The following is a 21,924-nucleotide window of genomic DNA, read 5'->3' on the forward strand; positions in this document are numbered from 1 at the left end:
GTCAACAAAAAGGACACCAGTGTTTAGACAGTCCCCCAAAATGAAAAAGAGGATCAACGAAACTATTTTCCGACTCAGAATAAGATATAGAAGACGCTATTCTGATGCGAAATTAACCGCTGCAAAACAAGAAGAATCAGACCAATAAGATGAAGGAGAAGAACTCAACCAATGAAGAAATTTAACGCTACACAGTCAGAAGAATTTCAGTGAAGAAATATGTTTTTAAAAACTAACAGTGAAAACAGAAAAGGATGGAATTTGATGTGTTTGAAATTTCATATAGACTCTAACTCTTTAGAATATACTAACAAAGAAATCTTATCTGTATCTTGATTCCGAATATGTAGTTAAGGTAACACGTGTATTTAATAATGAGGGAGATTTAAGTTTGATTTGTCAGTCTACTGATCGCTGAAGAGGCTGAACAATACTGACCATCAGTTACAAATCGTTGTTATAGCGGAAACTGAATCATCCCATTTCTTATCATTCCTCCTTTATCCCATATTTTCTGCATATTTCAAGTTTATCCATTCATTACAAACTTAAACGGTGTTCAAAGACGTTCTGGTAAAGAATCCGTTGTGGAAAGAAGAAATACATCATTGTATTTTTTATTAGTAACTCGGATTTTGATAAGGTGCTTCTTATACTGCCTGGCTGCCTATGTAAAGTTGCCGAAAAACCGGTAATAAAATAGAGTATGGCTCGCCATGAATACAGTAGGGAAATAAAGTAGTATTGCCGCCTGTCCGTGTTTTTGTTATACTTCCAGTCACGTTGGGTCTTGCAAACAAGTTTAATCTCACAGTTCAACAATGGTGTGTATGTAACTGTCTTGACAATCAAAACAACACATTACCAAAATTACCTTTTTGTGGCATATACTTCAAGGTTTTGCACTTAGGCTAGTTTATGTGTTATTATTGACTGCAGACTATTACAGATATATTTGTTGATTCTGCTTGTAGAGGGCAATAACTAATTATCAAACTTATCGTCATAGTTACTTATAAACAATGTCTTAAATACTTCAGTTAGATCTGCATTCAAGCTAGTTTCTAGTAATTTCTGACTAAAGCTATATACGATTTATGTGTGAATGAGGGTGTATGAGTATAATATGGCAAAATATTTTTAAAATAATATATCATAGGCATGAAGCATCTGTGCTTAATAAATGTATTCCAGATTTAAATGGCGCAAAATGTGCAGTTACTGTATAAACAAAAAGGTTCGAAAATAGAAAGATACTTTACATATGGGTCACAGCTGAGGGAAAAACCGGTCCATACTACTGATAGGCATAAAATATAATATAGAAAATATTTGCTGAAAACGAGTGTATAGAGTCTATGTTTCGTTCAGTGAGTGAAAACCCACCATCTTCACCCACAAAATAAAGAGATTCGTTAAATCATTTGAAGCAATCAATCTGTTTTCCTTGTGTGAGCAATGCATGTACTCATCAGATGTGGTAATGTAGCAGCATTTACTCAACTTAAATTAAATATAAATTGTAGTTCCTAAATTTAATACTAATATATTTTAATCAAAATCCATTCCATCCTGATTATTGAATGATCTGTACCTTAACCGTTATTAGGAAACTTACAGGTCATAATTTTGGATGATTACCACAGCATGTCGGGCCTAATCGGCACAATTTAAGGCAGCACGAAGTTTTGTCATTGTGACATCAGTGCACGCGACATTCGATCCGGTTTGTACTGGATTACACCTTTACACTTACCTCGTCCAAAGGTATCATGGTACTTTAACATTGTTTGTTGCCGTATGTTTTTGTCATGGCGTGACAATAATGACCTTCCAGAGATTGTAGAAGAATCCAAATAAAGTGAATAATTGCCATTAAAGGTATGTGCAATCAATTTCTTAGAAACAGCAGCCGTTATTAAAATAGTCAGTACTTAACGCATACGTGATCTCTCTGCTTTTTGCTATTTTATATAACACTGAAGTAGCAAATTTTTATTGGATCCCACGCGATGTCAGCGGTTTGTCGATTATGTTCTGCTGTGTATTTTGATTATTCGCACAGAAAGTATCAACAGTTATTTAAATATTCTTCCCAACTTTCTTAAAATAACAAATTAAAGTGAACATAATTTACATCTTTTTGGGTATGAACTGGAATCGTCTTTAACCGGAAACGGTCATATTTACCTTTTTGCTACGTAAGCATTATACATAATTTCGAATGTCATGATTACATTGTTATTTGCGTATACTGATGCCAATGAAATTTATGATCTATTTTCACTCCATGAAATATTTAGAATATAGGATTGCTAATTTGGCAATTTAAATATCTTGTTGAAGTATCATCTCTGATGAAAAACATAACATCAAAATCAAACGAGGACATACCGCAAGTCATCGCGATCAGGCAATTGTTGAACGATTAATCGAACACTTGCTGAGATATTGTTTGGATATCAATATGCAAAGGACATAATTCAGAAAGACAAGAGTTCTTGTGAATGGGTTGCAAGACTACAAAGTGTCATAGCTGCGTTAAATAATGAAATTACTCGTGCGATTTCTATGAAACCTACCAATGTGATCACAAATGACATATACCAATACAGCGACATGACTTTTCAAAACAACCATTACCAGGTAATGTGACTGTGAAGAATTTATATGAACCTAGTGAACTTGAAGGTGGTAAACAAAAGAGCGACTGGTCCTATTTGGAGTGTGACAACACATAAAAGTTCCAGCGTGGTAAGATCCATGGGTTGATTTGTAATGTACAGAATATATTCAATTGCTCCTTAGCGTGGGGTTGCACATGAACAAGTACAAGTAATTCCTGAAGATACTCAATTACAACCATGTTCGCCTTTGTGAACTTGCGCCTCAACGTCCAGTACTCTCAAGACAGGTCAGCATCACATTTTCGGGTATGTAACCAAAATAAATATCTTTGATTTCAACGTCGGCAGATTCAGAATAACTAAGCATATTTTCTTGTTGTATTCTCCATTCACCCCCTGATGCATTAGCACCTATATCTAGTTGCTCTAACAATCCTGTATTTTTTCTTTGATATAAAACGAATCTGTGGCGACTCTAACAGCGGCATCATGAAATTTATTTATCATCGATGATAGATTTGTCGAAACGTAGGATAACGTATAAGATCTTAAATGAGTAAACTGCAGTGTCTTACCATCACTGTAACTCGTAATTGTACCTAATTTAGTTAAGTCCGATCAATTAACATTACTAAGACTTATAAATGTGTTTCTCTCTGTTATATCGGCAATTATAAAATCGAGTTCAGCATCATCTATAATTAATCTTGTACAATGTCGTTTATGATCATATGATCCTCCTTGTGTAAATTTACCAATTATGTTTCTGCCAAGATCTTTTGCTATTTTATTCTCAAGATCAGTAAAACCAGGATTGTTATCATCAGAATATTTATTTTGCTGCGGTAACGAAACTTGTTTATGCGGACTATATGATATCATTGCTTTACTTACTGTTAACAATAGTAGTATTTTTACATAAACCGTATATCGTAATAAAACTATTGGTGCCCACATTTTCTCTGAAAAGTGTTTGCCAAACCAGACATAACAAATCGGATGAAGACTTTCAGCAAACTTAAATGTCTCGATACAAGAGAATCAAGTTACGTCAAAATCTGGTAATGGTCCGTTTATCGCAACTCTGGTGATCTCGTGTGTTGGAGTACCGAATCTCTTTATATGCTCACAACATTCTCTCATTCCAAGAAAACTTCCAGGATAATATGCAACCATATCAGCCCAGATAACATCTTTATAATTATATCTGGTATTCCATAATCCGCCCGTATTGGTATTCCATAATCCGCCATGCCCGTATTGAACACAACTGCGCTGGACATCTTTAAGAAATTCTAATAGTTTTGATTTCCATAAATTTTCCTTCGGAGCAAAATGAGCAGCAACTGACGAAATTGTAAAACAATTACTTAGTAATTGTCCAGTATCGTCATGGGTATATTTCAACTCAAGATTTTTCATTTCTTCGTGGAGACATTATGTACGATAAATATCTCCAATAGGCCGTACACATTGATCATAATTTCCATCATCGGAACTTTGAAACAGCCACACGGATACTGGATCGATTTTACTGATATATCTGATAAAATCAAATATATCACCGGTATAGAACTTGACAGTTCGATCTTGTGGAAATAGTGTCACCTCGGATGTCCAAGCATGCGCATGATGATCAATAATATTTATCGGAGCTCCTTTCGATAAATATTTTGGCTCACATCATATTTCTCCAGTTACTGTTTTTACCATTATTGGGAACTTTAGTGGGTTTTTTCCTAAATTAGCATCATCATTTATTGTAGCTCCTTTATCTTTGACTGATCCAGCCCATTTGTTTATTTCATCATGTCGTAGATCTGTAAGTTTATATCTACGTATCGCTTTTGTAAAGTGTTCTGTAACTAGTTCGGCTACACAATTTATTTTCTAAAATTTCATTGGTTTGAGATCATAAACGCTGGGATTATCATTTATCTGATATATCGCATAAATGACTGCAATCACAGGATACGCTCGTTCATAATACCGTTAAAATTTTTATTTAACGTGACAATATTTCCAGTGTGAAGACGGACATGTTCATGTTTGTCACGGATAATCCGAGTATCGTCTTCCGCGGTATCTACCGTTACAATAAATTCTATGCTAAAATAATATCTTTGATTGTTGAGATAATTAATAATGTTCGCTGCTCGTTGGTCATTCATTGTAGCATCGATATCACCTTCGGTATTGCACGTAATTCTGAATGTTCACAACACATGAGATGCACCATCATCGCAACACTTTTTCTTGGCGTCATAGATACTTTTAATCACAGTTTTCGTCGCGGATCAAGCAGAGCTCGCCTCCGCAAGGCATGGGTTCTTCTGTCTACGTACAGAAGGTTCGATTTTAGAGAATCTCTCAAACTGTTCCATATTATAATTAAGACAAATATATATTCAAATTAATATATATATATATATATATATAAACGATATTATGATATAAAATATTACCCCAATGAATCTCCCATAATAACGCTGAAGACTATTAAAGCCAGATTATCAATTTAATTATTTAGACAAATAATATTGTCATACAAAATGGAACAAAATAAATTTGTAAAACATCCCATCATCAAGATTGTGACGCATCTCGTGATTGTATCAGCAGGAACTAAAGATTTAAAAAAATAGTTGGTAATGTCACTAATACTGGTTATCTCAGATTCAATGCAGGGGGAATAAAATGTATTTCTCTTAAATTTGCCTGTGATCGATCATATTAATGATCAAAAACTAGGGTCACTGAACGAAAGGCCGATTTCAACATATCTCCTAAACCATGTCCTCGCTGTCGAACGACGCATCGGTACACTGGATACATGACTTACGATTCGTTAGATAATCGTTTTTCGAAAATGGAGTTTCACCGTGACTTCCCCTTTGGTAAATGGAATATTTTGGCCTAGATCTCCTTTTACAGCAATGTTGACAGTGTCAAAATACGACTTACTGACGGGTAAATAATGAGGATGTACAAATTCGCGGTGAACGTGATAAGTGTTTCCACCTTCCTCGTCAGCGTTCGTAGCAGAATCTACTGAGGAAGAACGGGTGTCAAATTGGGTTTCGTAGGCATCATCAGCACCGGAGAAGTGGAAAACATGAGGCTACCGGAAACGTCGTTGTTGCAGGTCGTGGTTTGCGAATGTAAGTTTGCGTCCTGGCCGAAGTGTCTCTCTTGCGGGTAGAAGCTGCTTTGTGCAAGCTTTTCTTTCTCTGGGAACTTTTCCTTTTCGTTTTCTGTGGACTTTTCTTTTTCTGGGGTTGTGACCTGGTCTTGACACCGCTGCTCGTTTTCTTCTATAGGACTTAGTTTAGCTTTTTTGGGAGTGGATTTTTTCTTGGGGAGAACTTTGGGGGCATTAGGATCCCATTTTAAGAGGGAGCGAATGATGACACCTCCTAGAGAACCGCTCCCTCCAGGTTTCAAAATGATTTGCTTTTTGGTTTGAGTGTCGATGCGCGATCGGCCAGTTGTGTCAAGGATACTTTATTTCTATCAAACAAGCGTTTTGTTTGATGAGGAATCTGAATGATGCCTTGCAGTAATTGACGTGCTGTCACCGTAAACCATCGTAAGACTTCTTCGAGACTGGCTTCTAAGACACGAACACGTATTTGTGGATTTTTTTCGCGACTGATGCCATACAAGGCACGAATCAATTTGACGGGAAGATGAGACTGATGTGACGTAATGTTGACGATGTGTGAAACAGACCCAAAGTGCCCGAGGTTTTTATAGATTTTTTTTTATTAAATCGACGATGGAGATATGTACAGGACAGGCCGTCCGTCTTGACACCAGTGGTGAAACAAATGGGTACGAAATCGCACATAATCGGGTGTGGGTGGGTTTCAAATCTACGAGCAAATAGGCGTGTGGCGTTCGAGTGGCATCGTCGTACCTATGAGTTAGTCAAGGCGTTCCTAACTCTTTGGCTAAGACTTGCACTTGCGATTTATCTCTAAGGCTTTTAAACATGACCACGTAATGAGCACTGAGACTGATGGTGCGATGGGGTTTACTCTGTTGAAAGAAATTTTGTGTAATGTAAATGACACTAGTATTACGATGATGCCCTTTGCGCGTAAACCACAGTTTAATTTCTTATTCGTCTTCTCCTAACATGTCGAAAATGACCAGATGGGTTTGACTGGGGTCAGACACGATTCCGTCGTCTTCGTTAGGAATGTCTCCCACAAACACGATGAAATCGCCTTGACTTCCTCGCAAGAGACTGTACGCCGATTGCCATTCTTTGTAACACCAAACAATTCGTTGAGGTGGACGATCTATCAAATGATGTTTATGTTCGATCAACCGTTTGACAAATTCGGTTTTGCCTGAACCGCTAGGCCCAGCAATAAACATGTTAAAGGGATTTCGAAGATACAAGGCCTCCCAACTAGCACGATCTAAGTGTTCGTCGATGACTATGAAAGTGGAGGTAGAGGGAACATAGACAGCAGAGTTAGCCATAATGCAAGGATTGTCACTTTGACACGAAGACAGACAAGACAAGAGTTTTTTTTACATTTTTTCAAGACACGTTTATAGATTTTTAAAAAAAAAACACGAAAGACAAAAATACATGAAAGCCAAATGGTTAAGTACAACGATAAAATACACATCAAAACGATCAAAATCGAATATAAACAAGTCTCTGTACAACATGTTTTTTGGTAACCAAGATGTCCTAGGGACAATGTGTAATGGTCTTACAGACTCTACATGGGGTAATGTCACACAAGTGTCCTTCCGGAATGGTCTTTCGGGAATGTCCATGACAGTCCTGTCCTGAAGGAAGTGGTTGTCCTCGGTGACGGGTTCTTCTGGCACTGTCACTAACACAGTTTTAAAAGTGACATTTTCCTAGGACGTTTGAATGGAGGATCACAACTATCGAGCATAATGGGCCACTTCTTGGGTCCAAGCCTCAAAACCCCAATTTTTCCAGTCACGTACATCTGTCCAGTCACAAGCTACACACACATCGTCATACACATCTGCGGTAACTAAAAGTTGACGAATCTTTTTTCCGTAGAGGTCGAAAAGTATCCAGATGAAAACACAAGGCTTCGAGCAGAATGAGTCTCTAGTGGACATTTAAAAGAACCACTTTCATGTTTTATTTGGTGGTAACTACTGTTCGTAAAGAGTCCACAAGGAATCGGCTGGTAAACGAAATCCCAGAAAACACGACACTAAGACACACACCACACGACGACCCCATTTCAATGGACACAGTTCAATAATAAATGTTGGTAATCTTCCACTGTTTGAATAGTGTCATTGGTTTCTTTCCACGGAATACGGTAGCCTGTTTTTATACCCGCTGTTGTCGGAGGTAATAAATGTACTTTCTACACAAAACTGATTGTACTCCAGTAGCTAAACCAAAATATTTAGTTTCTAGTTCACACACTACACATTGCAGAGAAATTTCGTCTAAAGACAAAATTCGATCACGTACAAGATTTTGGTAATCCAATAACTCTTCCTCTGGAACTTGTTATAGTATGACCAACATGTAAGTAGTAGGATGAGTTGACAACAAAATCTTCTGGTCCTTCTCCAGTTGAACAATGTCTGACCACTGGAACAGTTTCAAATGAATCAGTCCTTTTATAGCATTCAGGTACCAGTGGTTTGAAGATCGGTGACGTAACGGATGCAATTGTTCTTTACGTTTCATTTGTATTCTGACCAACTCCCGGTAAATACATTCTCTCGTTCCCACAGGCAAGCCCCGAATGTTCTCTTGTAAAGTATCCTTGATCATGTCCTCCTTTGAAATCACTGGGTTGTAGCATATAGTCTCGTTTACATTTGTGACTTAAGCGGTCTCCTCCCATAATCAGTCTTTTTATACTTTGGAAGACAGCATAATTTAAAAATCGTGTCAGTCAGTATTATTTTATTTAAAATCTTCTTCTAGAGCGAAAGTAATGAACATAGTGAGTAATTGCTGACCACTGCCATTCAGGGTAACGGGCTAGAATGTCAATAAAATCTCCTGATGTAAAATGTCTAACGCAGAATAATAGAGTGAACGCACACTTGATCCGGAAAAATCTGATCCGTTTGTTGACTTCTTTTACTTTCCTCTTGTGAGTTTCTTGACATAAACTTTCTACAGTCCCCCATTGAGATTTCGCTCTGGCTACTCCCTGCCAAACTTTCTTGTAGATCTTCTCTTGCAGTTCGTTTGGTAATGCTTGAATATTATTTTTTAAATGGGGTTTAAATACTGGTATCAGTGGTGTCAAAACGTTTGACTCCTAACCAATCCGGTTTCTTAAAGGACATGGTATGTCACTTGAATGACTCGGTCCCACTAAAGGTAGGTAGTGACAATTCGGGGACCATCGAGCATGTTCCAGGTATGCCGCAACTGAAGACCTTGACTTTATCCCCTTCGCCCAAGTAGAAAAATCCGGCTCTGGCTAATTCTTCAGGGGTCGGTCCTCCCAGATATTTAGGCCATTTTCCTTGGAAGGTTTGAAGACGATTTTCAAAGTCACAGTATTCAGGCAAACGCACACGGAACGAATATTCGTTGTTTCGCAGGTTCATGTTCATGATGACAGGGTGACATCAACAGGAGTTTGCTCAGTAATGGATGACATCCGTTGGGTGGTTGAAGCATGGCCTCACGTGAAAATTGACATTGACAATGAAACCCAGTAAAGAGTCCACGATAACGAGTGGTATTGCTTTCGCATCCGTCAGGTTTGACACGCACAGCATCACTTTCTATGGTAGGTGTAGTGATAGTAGTAGTAGTAATAACAAAGTTCCAATAATGCTTTACTGCAACGCTTTCATGCAAGGCACAGCATTGCACTCCACTTGAGAATCACCGAACTTGAATGATATCTGTTAAAAAGGATTCATCTTTCTCGCTTGGTCTTGGTAGTAACAATGAACTATCGATCTTGGACAATGACCCTTTTTATATGCTGACCAATATTGACGTGACCGTTCGATAACTTGAAGTGATTGGGAAGACGTACTCGCTTCTGGTACACGATTTGATACAGTTTTTTCAAGGGTCGACTGACGATTTGGTGAGTAGGTAAACGTACAATCTTGTTCGGTTCGTAGGTGGTCACTTTAAAGTTTCCATCCTGTCCAGACTGCTTAGCTTCTTTCAATACCTCAAAAGTTTACCACTCGACTGGTACGATACTTGAGAGTCAATCCTTTCACTTTACACTCGGTGTACACTTCTTCTTGTTTGTCCGGGTATTCGTAGCCGTAATATTTAGCACCACAACTAGCGAAACTTAAAATCTTCTCGTCGGAGTGTTCGTCTGTCCATGCTCCTAAACGGTCTCCTTCGATGTCAGGGTGACGTTGACCAGGGCGATCGATGTAGATGCAACTGTCCTTGTCAAAGTACAGGACACGAACACCTAACAGTTCTAAAGCTTCAAACAATTTTAAGCGAGCATGGGCTGTCAATAAGCCGCAATGATGACATTTCCAAATTCGTCGGCTTGTACAAAGACCAGATCTTCTTCGTAATTGACTAAGGTCAAATCCACACGAAAACCGTCCATGTGTTTCATGTATTTGGTTTTGTCTTGAATCATCTGGAAGTAGCGGGAAGGTTCTGTCAAATACTCCGTCTTAGGTAAACACGGTAGTTGTGCCATTTTGCCCCACAAGCAATTTAACATCACTTTGGCAAACTATCGCTTGCCTTCGTTTTTCGCGATGGGGTCTAAAGTGATGTCTTGTTGCCCCCAGTATTTCTCTTTGGTTGTATTTTGATCTTCGGGAGTCTGACACCAGGAAGGATAGCCACTGGCTTCTTGTTTCAGTTTCAAAAAGGCATCCACGTAGTCTGCGAAAATATCTTTCTGAATCTCGTCGCCCTTGTGGTATTTTTGTGTCTTAGGAAAGTGGTAAATTTCGTACACTTCTAACTGTTGGTATCCCATGTCCAGAGCTTTGAACAATTCCACGCTGGCCCACGTTCCCCTCAAGGCGCGTTCTACCTGGGTGTGCTTAAAAGGTTTGTCTTGGTTACACGTTTCAGCACAAGTACGACACAAGGGGAATATTAGTTTTCCTTGGTTATGGTGAGGTAACACGGGATGGTACAAGTCCGTGGGAGGCAAGACTTTGCACTTGATCAATCCTTCGTATTGTCGAATGTTGTTACGTCAGCAATTCCGGTACCCAGTAGGAAAGCGACAATATTTGCACACGTAAGGATACAGTGAACACACGTCCAAGTATTTGATTTCTTCTCCTTTCTTTTCGTCAGCGTGGCACAGCAAACAGGTGGCATTTGTCCTTCCTCCGTACAAACTGTCCCTCAGGTTCAGTGGGTCGACCAGCTTTTAACTTTCAACGATGCGTTTAAAATCGGGATCGGTTTTTCAGCAGTGATTGTACTCGTGTTCCCAAATTTTCACCACTTGGTATCCTTGCTGTTCTAACTTCAAGCGTCGCTGACAAGTAGCTTGTTACAAGTCTTCCATGGTCCGTTGTAAAAACTGATTTTTAGGGCCACGTTGAGGGTAACAGAGGGACATCCGTGAAATAAGCAACCGTTAAACTCGTACACGATCTTGGGGTTTTCTATGTCCCATCCATCCACTGAACACGTTCTGATGGTCTTTTCGCCTCCTACGTTGCGGACATGTTGGATCCATTTGTCTTCCTTGTCGCACAAATAATATAGCCAGCGTAGGGCTTTGACTGAGTACTGACGTTTGACAAAGTTGGCTGTTTGAGAGCTAATGACAGCCAGGGTGTTTTCAGGCGTGAATCGTTGTCGGTACGCTAAAGAATATGCTTTGGCAATGGTGCAGGCTTCTTTCAAAGGATCGACCCTTCCGTGTTCCATAAACAGTTCTCGAAATTTTCCACAGCAACGCCGTAAAATGTCCACGTCGGAACGACAATACTTTAACATTTCTTCCTGAAAGTCGAAAGGGTCCGAGACGTGAGCCTGGTTCCAAACGTAGAAAGCTTCTCTTTGTTCGGTACGCATGTTGTCGGGGTCGTAATCGTGAGCCTCAGGGAAATAGGGTAGAACGGCGTGTTGATTGGCTTCGGTATTGAAAAAGTGCGGAGAATAACCTTTGGAAAATTTCTGTCATTCCGAACATTTTAGGCATTTGGCTCAAAGACATGGCTAAGTAACTCATCTAATCTTTAAATTGAACTGGTCCCACTTACATGGAAGTGATTTTGGCCCTATTCAAAGTGACTTTAGGACGTTGGGTGCCTTGTTCCGTATAGTATCTAAAAAAACTGTCCATCGTATCCCGAGAAATTGTGATCCATCACTGTGGCATGGCGATGACAATCTCCGTAACGTTCGATGCCCTCTTGGCTCCACGTCTCGTCGATGGTGTCTAAGATCCATTGGGCGAAATCGGCCAGCGTGTTCGGTCCCCGAACGATTTTTTCACCTCCTCCATCAATCTTAAAGCAGTGAGGGAAATGACTAAATATAGGTTCTTGGATGCACGTTTCGCACGCTTGATAAGCCATGCAGAAATTAGGAATGTGAATGCCAGTCTCTTGCATACATTCGAAATCGAAAAAGATGAAATTCACTTTCTTCTGATCATCTTCCTCTTGTTGTAGTTGGTATTTTTGAATGTAGCATTGATGTTGCAAGTCCACGATTTGGTGACAAATGTGACATCGTTTCTTTCCTGAACATACGTGTGACTTGGCACTTTTGGTACGTATTCCTTGTCCACAAGTAGGGCACAATCTCAGGAACTGACAAGCACTTCTCTGCTGTCAACCTTACGTTTTTAGATGTTGTTGGTAACATGTAGGGTTGGAAAACGTTCGCTGACAAGCAGGGCAATGCAAGCGTTCTTGTCCTTCGTCCAGACAGGGTTGAGAGGCCAAACATCCTGCGCATTTCGTTCCACAATGCTTGTGTTGCTCTCGATTCTTATAGCCATATTCACATTTCCCACAGTAATATCTGTATCACAGGAATCCAGTAATACTGGTAATGACATCGAAATGTTCATTGTGATAATATATGTGAATGTATTTTCCGTCTTTGAGGTATATGCCTCGAAACAGCAGAGGTCCTCGCACTTCTTGAGGATGCACTTTCAAGGTGTAGCGTGGAGCTAGGATATCTTTGCCACGGCCAAGGCCTACTTCTGAACTGCCTCCTGTCGATGATGATTTGGTAGAAATCACTAGGGGTGGTATGGCAGGCGTTGTAACAGTGTTGGGTTGTTTAGCTCGGGAAGGTCTATTTCTCTTCGGTCGTAATAAAGAAGTCTGATACATTTGTTTCAGACTCCTTAACTCTGCTAAAATGTCTAAGAGTACTCTAACCATTTGACTTTCACTGTCCTTCTTCTCTCTTAGACCTTATTTCTTCTATGCTTCTTCATCCTGTCGTTTCCTTCTTCCCTCTTCTTCTTCTCGCTGTTATTGAAGAAGAAAAGCTTGTTCTGCTTCCTTTTGCTGCTGAAAAACTTTCTCCAATTCTTGTTTTTGTCTCTGTTTAAAATTCTCCACGTGTGGTAAAGAAATAGAAGGTGGCGAAGGTACTGGTACGGGAACAAATTCTTGCGAAGAAGAAAGAAAATCGACAAAATTCCAATTAAAATCAACCTCTTTTGGAAGTAGGTTTGTGTTGATTTGAGTAGCCGCTGCTATGCCATCGCTTCTCGTCTCCACAGCCGGTACACCCCAGTTCTTCGTCTTCTTAGGTTCCGTCATGATTGAAAACTGTATCGCATGGATTGACTGCGCACAGACACTAGTGCATCTATATAGGGAATGTGGCGTCACAGACTGCTCTCTTCAGATTGGAAGACTGGCTCCGTTTTGTGACTGAATTTTGTAACGCGTGTTTGGATTGGTGAATAAACTCAATCCGTTTCGATACTCCCTTCCCCAATAAATAACCGCAGTTCACCGCATTCCCTTCACCTGTTCTCCTCACAATCTGTGGACCAACGTAGAATCATCTACTCTCGTATCGTTAATGCTGTTCCGTACCGACTTACCGATGTATGTGAAATCATCATGGACAATTATCACGATCACGGATACAAGCGTTTGGATAAGAAGAATTTATATGGAGAGACAAAGCTGTTTGAAGAGGGTCCTTATCTACGGACCAGAAGTCAGACAAAGTTTGAGGAAAAGAACAAGACCTATGCGATGCCCTCTCTGTTAACGGAATAATGTTAACATAAACCCAAAGGCCCTTTTCAGGGCCACTCATATGCCTCGTAAAGAATTGCTTTCTTGCCTCAAAATTTTTTTTTTTTTTGTCATTTGTATAAGTGTTTTTTGTCTGTTGTCTGTTGTCTACTGTATTTGTTATATAAATCGATAATGTGTCTTCACACCATGCCTCTTTGCTCAGTAATGTGACGTCACCTCACATGGTTGCAACATTGTTACCAATCTCCAATACCGTGACGTCAGACGCTGTACAGACCCCACTTACCCTTGTCGCTATACAGACCCAATAGTCCCATGTTAAATTCCCCTTGTCGCTATAGTGGCCCAGGGTGTACTTAAAAGTTTTGTTGCTATAGTGGCCCGGGGGGTCTTGTAATGCTAATTTCCATTGACGTTATAAATTTTATCGCTATAGTGGCCCAGGGACGTATTGTAATGCTAATTCCCATTGTCGCTATAATGGCCCACTTCACTACTATTATTTAGCTAATGCTATTGACACTTAGATTTGTATTCTTAGACATCGTGGTCTGTTTCCTCTCGACATATAATCCATTATGTTGCCCATAGTGTTAGAATTTAATGTAAACACAGCTCAGGAACCAAATATTTCAGGAAGGTACATTTGAAATAGGCATTTTCTTTAACTAGCATCTGCCGTATTTCCATTGTTTGGTTTGGGAAAAAAGACCTATTTTAAATAGTGTCAATTTTTTGGGCACAAGATGAAATGGATACCATCCACCATCTTGAAAATTCAAGTAATTATTAAATCTTAATGTACAGGTTTAACTCGTGCATATTCTGCCATATATGACAAGAGATCTTCGCATTTATATTATGCTTTGAGAGAGAGAGAGAGAGAGAGAGAGAGAGAGAAAGATAAATTTTGTGAAACATTAGTTTTGCGCAGAAAAATGTGTGCTAGTTGGACCTGAGATTAAGTTAAATTAATAGTTTTGGGTGGCTGTCTAAATAGACATAGCGCTGTATTGACACCTGCTTGACAGTTACAAAGTCAGTAAATTTTGCAGAAACAAAAGAACAGTCCATTCATGGTCCACATTTTTCGAAGAAAATTGACATATTTGGGTCAGGCCTGATAAAACCTTGATTTCTCTTATTTTCACGAGATCATTTGGTTCAGTATATTTTAGAAAATTGTATATATATCTATATATATATCTATATATATATCTATATATATATCTATATATATATATCTATATATATATCTATATATATATATATATATATATATATCTATATATATATATATATATATATATATATATATATATATATATATATATATATATATATATATATATATATATATATATATATATATATATATATATATATATATATATATATATATATATATATATATGAGTGAATTATCAAAAATAAATCCCGGACAAAGCAAGCCCGGGTCTACTGTCTGTGCTTGTCCTTGAGAAAAGCATTTAGTTATCATTTCCTCGGAATGATTTAAACAAAGTGTTGGAAGAATTTTTGTGCATTGATGCAAGAGTTCGTAAGAGTCATTGAGAAGAAAATAAAAAGCTATTGTATGTTCTTTGGATTTAGCTGAGTGGATAATCAATAACCGCAGTAATTTTCTTAATGATAACATCTTCAATATCCTGATTATCATTAGTATATCTACAAAACAATTATTCTCTCGTTTGTGTAGCAAAGTTTAGGATATAGAGATTTTGGAAAGTACATCTGAAATAGTCGTTTTCTTTAACTAACAATTGCCGTATTTCCATTTTGGGGTGTGGTATAGTATATTTTTTCTCTGACGTTTCTGTTAACTATGCAACCAGTGCCGGATTACCTAATAGGCAGATTAGGCACCGGCCTATGGGCCCCACGCCTTTCAGGGACCCCGTAACAATAATTATTTAATAATTTTCGTTTAATATCATAAAATGTTAATTTGTTTAATAATAATACTTGTTTTGCATAATAAAATTGGTTTATTAAAATTGTTGGTTGGTAAAATTAAAAATGTATTAGGAGATAATTTGCGAGGAGCGGGGCCAAGATTTCGACTGCCTAAGGGTTTCCACAGGGTTTATTCCGGTACTGTATGCAACATGTACGCAGTAATGATGAATGGGGGGCAATTCGAATAGACTCACAGGTACGGCACTAAGATAGAAATCAGAATAGATTTAGCATTCAGTTGATGCACAAAAATGACATAGACAACTGGCATCATGCATAGAACAAATTCCATATGCAAATATTAAACCAACATTACTTCCATAGTTAAAGCATGTTTGAAATATTTTGTCAGCATGCATCTTTATTTGGTGAGTATGTGAAGATAAAGCAAACTATATGTAGCAATGCAAAATGCAGACTATATCTAGTTTGTATATGATGTTGGCATATTCTGTTTGAGAAAAACAAACCAATAGTTTTGAAATTCTATTCTTATAAAGAAATAAATTATTTCCTTGAGACCTAAACTTTCACAAAATCAAGGGAGACAATACGTGTTACGTTGGACGTGGTGACCTTAATAGAGATGGATATATGTGTTAATTTTACGGGTTATTTGGATTAGTCTGTTGCCCAATATCTGGCAAAGTTTTGCAACCCACGTACATCTCACATTTATGTCAACAAAAACTATGAATCAATCTAAAATGATTGAGGTCATCACGATTTCTAAGACCACCATTTCCACCGTCTTCTTCCTCTTCATATTTGTTGAACTTATATATGGGAATAATTATTTCATTGTGGAAATGATAAGGGATGGGTGAAGACCGGCATGTTATCCTTGGTCACACTGTTATGTATTCATTGGTCATGACACCATGTGATCCCGGCTTTTTTGGATGACGTCATAATCTCATTTTCGCCCAAGATAATGCTTACAGGAACGTAGACCATGTCCAATACTATATAGTATTCTGTTAGTGGTCATGAGTAAATGGTTGGTTGGTTTTGTCCGTTTGATATACAACATTATTGGCTCCAACTTTGAGGACAACGGACATGAAATAAATGTGGAAAGGTTTGACTATCTGAAAACCTTATATGTATTTTTAATGAACAAATATTGTTCTTGTATGATGTTTGGTGGCTGCAAGTAACGCTCGCTAATGGATGCGATCCAGACGTGCTACTGAAAAGGCAGAAATAAAAAAAACTAATTAATTATATAAACAAAATACACTACAAGAAACAACGTAAATGAATGAATGCCGTATTCCAAACTAAATACACAAGCGCAGATGTGTCATTACACAATGACATCATTATTAATGCGCACATAACTCCGCCAGGATACATTTGAACTTAGTCGCGCGCTCGACATAACTTTCGAAAGAAAATGGCGTGTCTAGTTAAAATTGAAATGTGCAGTCATATTGTGAATGAATGCGCACTGCAACAAATTTTCCATTTGATCTGGAATGAATATATTTTGGTATTTTGTTTCGATTTGACGAAGGTTTGTGATTTTGGACTGGATTCATCTGTGCAAATTATACATGAAATACATCGGATTGAAGTGGCGCGGGAGAAGCGTGTTTACATCTGCAGATGTGTTTCTGTTTCTGTATTGTATGTTTGAAATCATAATGTGCGACAAATATGAAGTCTTTCAATTGCAATTATCAAAAGACGCTATGGAATTTAATGCTTATTTTATTTTGAGTGCAGTAAGGAGGATGCAATTGTACTTATCATCGAAATTACAGCAGAATTTCGAAATGTGTAATCCAAATTGAAAACCTATGACATGGCTCATGTAATTCGGATTTGCAGAATTAAGAAAATACATTTTGAGGAAATTCAGGATGTAAAACTATAAGTATATTTTATTTTTCCATTCTTATCAACAGCTAAAGAAGAGATTATGTGTCACTTGTATGTTATTTGTAAGGACCTTATCTTCCGTCTGTTATATAACGTAGCTAGCCTAAATCCGTAACATTGTATCAACGCGGAATGTGCCAAAACAGCTGGGTATTTTTGCAGTCCACGAAACATGTTTCAGTTCATTTAGAAACAAATTTAAACAACCACAACGTAAAGAGCCACTTACGCGAGTGTGCATGATTTGTGCACAAATCAAAAGTGCTGGCGTCTGCGTCCATTGTTTGTTTATAATATAAAGTAGTTCCTTTGTGCATGTGAATGCTATATGTGTATTGTCGCGCGAGTTCAGTATCGGGTAATATTGAACGATTGTGACAATGTAAAGTTAACGGGGAAAAAAAGGAGCATATAATAATATATCTTACATGGTCATTAAAATGATCTATGAAGAACGATTTGGATTCTATGAGGGAAATTTAGGTTAATCGGAAATTGCACTGGCTTGATATAAGGTCTAAAATTGCGACTGGTATGCTATACCACTTGGTCAAAATTTAGTTATAAATGATATTTTGCAAACAAGTTTAATTTTCATCCTTTTTAAGCTCCGTTTAAACAATAAAACTGTCTTTGATAAAACGACGTTCGTCTGCACAACACTATGACTGACTTGCTAGAAAAAAATACTTGACTTAATTTATATCTTTTCAAATGCATTTTGTGAAATCTATTAAATATGATGAGCACAGGAAAAGAAAATAAAACAATAATAATAAGTTGAAGACGTTGATGTCAAAGGGAAAAAACGATGAACCTGGTGATGATGTCGCCAAAACGTTCTTAATTCACTCTATTAAACCTCTTGTCTTTTAACTTTCCGTTTATTGGTATTCTACGAGAAGGCATTCTAAAAAAAAGAATTTCAGGTACAAATTATGGAGGGTGGGTAGGAAATGTAGAATTTCTATTACAGTGAGGATCATTGGCTCAATATAACTGGATTTCTTATAATTAAAATCCAGGTCTTCACGACTTTCGACTAACTTCAAAAATGAATCCATGTTAATCGATTTGCAGACAAGAAAAGGAAGTTAACATGACGAAAGCTCTTTCATCTGAAGGACCATGTAGTACACACAAAAAACATCAAACGCGGCCGCTATTTGTTTCAATGATTTGATATATTTTTATTCTTCGAAGCGAAAATATGAATTATAACACCATAGCATCAGATGTTGCATGCTTTGCTGCATGTACATTCCTGCAGGCATAGGATAAAAATATAAATTATTTAAGAGGAAGTTGCCTATTTACGAGCATGGAATGTTGAGTACTTTTCAATTCTTCTCAAAACGAATATGATATCAACATCTGAAGCAACGTGGAGTTTATAAACTATTATTTATAGATGGAAGAATATCTCCAGGTCTTGACTTGCAACCACTCTCCTCCCGTTAAATATTGTCGGAATAATGGTACTGTGCATCTCGTTTTACATTCACTTGCAATCTAGTGCTAAACGTGCATCTAGGAAGAAAGAGAAAATATGGTCCTAGAACTAAACTGGGAAAATTATGCATTATACAGAGATTTGTTGGGTGAAGGTGAGACCAAGAAGCATCGAGGTACAGAAAACAGTATTGTGGTATGTATTGCAAGAACAGCAATACGCAATATACTGGTATATCGTTACAAACCCTTATTATTATTATTATTATTATTATAGTATTAAAACCACACACAAAGACACACACATATATGTAATAAACTGACTACGAACAGTGCAAAAGCAGTATCTAGCTAGCCTAAGCGCTTTCGACTCTTGAAGAGTCTTTTTCATGGCAAATACAAAACAAAAACAAGACAAACAAATAAAACAGACAAACCGATGTCTTTGTAAAACTTTACATGACTATGACTTGTTGCGGATGCTAAAAGAAAGCAGGGTTCAGAGGGTTTCATCTTAATCTGAGAGCATACTGTGCGGAAAGCATTTCTCTTTGATGCGATCAAGGTAGTTCATTCGCATCAGCTAGAAGGCTTCCACACGGGGATGTCTTAAATGCTCACAGATGTTTAATTGAGTCAACCATGTTCAAGTAGGACATCCTAGCTGAACCATAAACAACGCAAGCATAGTCCACTTTGGAGCGCATAAATAATGTTCTATACAAATTGAGAATGACTTTTCTATCAGCAGCCCAATCAGAGTGCGCTAATACTTTAAGTAGACCTAGAGATTTCAATAATTTAGCTTTCAAGTTCTTTAGGTGTGGAATAAAAATCAGATTTCTGTCAAAAATAATATCTAAATTCTTAGTTTCATCAACAACTGGTACAGAGATGTTCGGTTCAGCGTCAGTTAAGGTTCATCATGACGTCTTCGTAGCTAATAAAAATGCATTCCGTTTTTGATTTCGAGAATTTGAAACCGTTAGTACTGGCCCAATTTTGAATCTTGTTGATATTTTAATGTAGTTGTCTCTCAATTGTATGCGTGTACTTTAATCGATAACATATTAAAAAATCATCAGCTTAAAACAAGCAATCCACACCAGGAACTAAACACTTGGTGATGCTATTGATTTTGATGTTGAAAAGCGTCACATATAATAAAATTCTGCCATGAGGCACATGCTTCTCTTGCTCGTGCATATCAGCGACTGGGTGGTGCCAATTCATACCTTGAATTCTCTGTCTGAGAAAAAGTTTGACATGAAAGAGAGCAGACGGCCTTTTAGACCCAGATCGTGCAGGTCATTTAGTATCCCGTACTTCCATGTCGTGTCATATGCCTTTTCTAAATCAAAGAAAACCGCTACTAAATGTTAGTTCGTGATAAATGCGTCGCAAATAAATGTTTCCAGTCTAACCAGATGATCGCTGGTGCTCCGGCCATATTGAAAGCAACTTTGGAAACGAGATATTAACTTGTTAGTTTTCAAGTACCATACAAGCCGTGAACTGATCATTCGTTTCATTGGTTTGAACACACATCTCGTCAGGGCAATGGGTCGATAGCTGTTAGGATCTGCGCTATCTCGACCTTTGTTTGGGAACTGGTATTACTGTTGAATCTTTCCAAATGTTTGATACATTATCAGTAATCCATAAATCATTGCAGATTTCCAGAAGAACTATTAATGATGGTTCTGGAAGGTGTTACCAAAACGGGTAATGCATTTCGTCAGGCGCAGTGGATGCATCATGGGTCTTATTCAGAGATTCAATCAGCTCAAACAGTGAAAACGGATGATTATAACTTTCTGCATTATTCAATGTGAATTTCAACCGTGTCATTTCTCTTTCAGTTTTCAATCTTCCGAAGTCTTCTGAATAATTAGACGATGAGGAAGTTTTAGAGAAAATATCAGCAAGTATATTAACTATAAGCTGTTTGGAATAACATTCTTGTTATTTAATTTCAGATGTCGGAAAAAACTGTTTTCCCTTTTCATTTATTTTGCGGATTGTGTCCGAAACTTTCTTTTTAGAGGAACGAGAATGTAAAGTTGAAAAAAATATTTTACATGTTGCTCTTTTACTTTCTTTAATCGTGCGGCGGCCTTAGAGCCGAACAATACGGTACTTAGTTAAATGTTCGGGCGTTGGACCATTACTTAATTTTTTTCAGGGCTTCTCGGCGTTGTCTAATGACCTCTATACATTATTTTTTGAACCATGGTTTTGGGGTTCTTTTACAGTTCGGTGAGGACATGGGAATGGATTCTTCTGCAATCTCTATTAAGACAGAAGTACAATAATGAAAAAGGTTAGTGTTGTTTAAAACGGTATCCCTGTTAAGCCTAGCTGTGCAAAGTATTTGAAAAAATTGGCCCAGTCGGCCTTCTATAAATTCCATTGTGGAACTGTTTCATCAATTGTAAAGTCGGTGTTCTTAAGAGAGAGTTGAAAGTGAACACTGATGTGAAATTCATCAGCGACCTTCCATTTATAATCCAAAAGTAGCGAAGGAGAACAAATTGTCAAATCGATACACGTGTATGTACCCGTTCTTAGTTATAAATATGTTGGTGATTTTGTGTTATATAAACAAAAGTCGTGTCTAGAAATGATATCTTCAACCTGTTATCCCCTATGTAGTTTGATCTCCATACAATGTTATGGGCATTAAAATTCCCAAGTAGAACATATGGAGCGGGCAGTTGTTGAACAAGGTTGTCTAAGTCATTTGGTGCTAGGTTGGTGTTTGGTGGTATATAAACAGAGCATG

Source organism: Sinohyriopsis cumingii, chromosome 1 (genome assembly GCF_028554795.1).
Source record: "Sinohyriopsis cumingii isolate HCF-2022 chromosome 1, ASM2855479v2, whole genome shotgun sequence".
Taxonomy (NCBI): Eukaryota; Metazoa; Mollusca; class Bivalvia; order Unionida; family Unionidae; genus Sinohyriopsis; species Sinohyriopsis cumingii.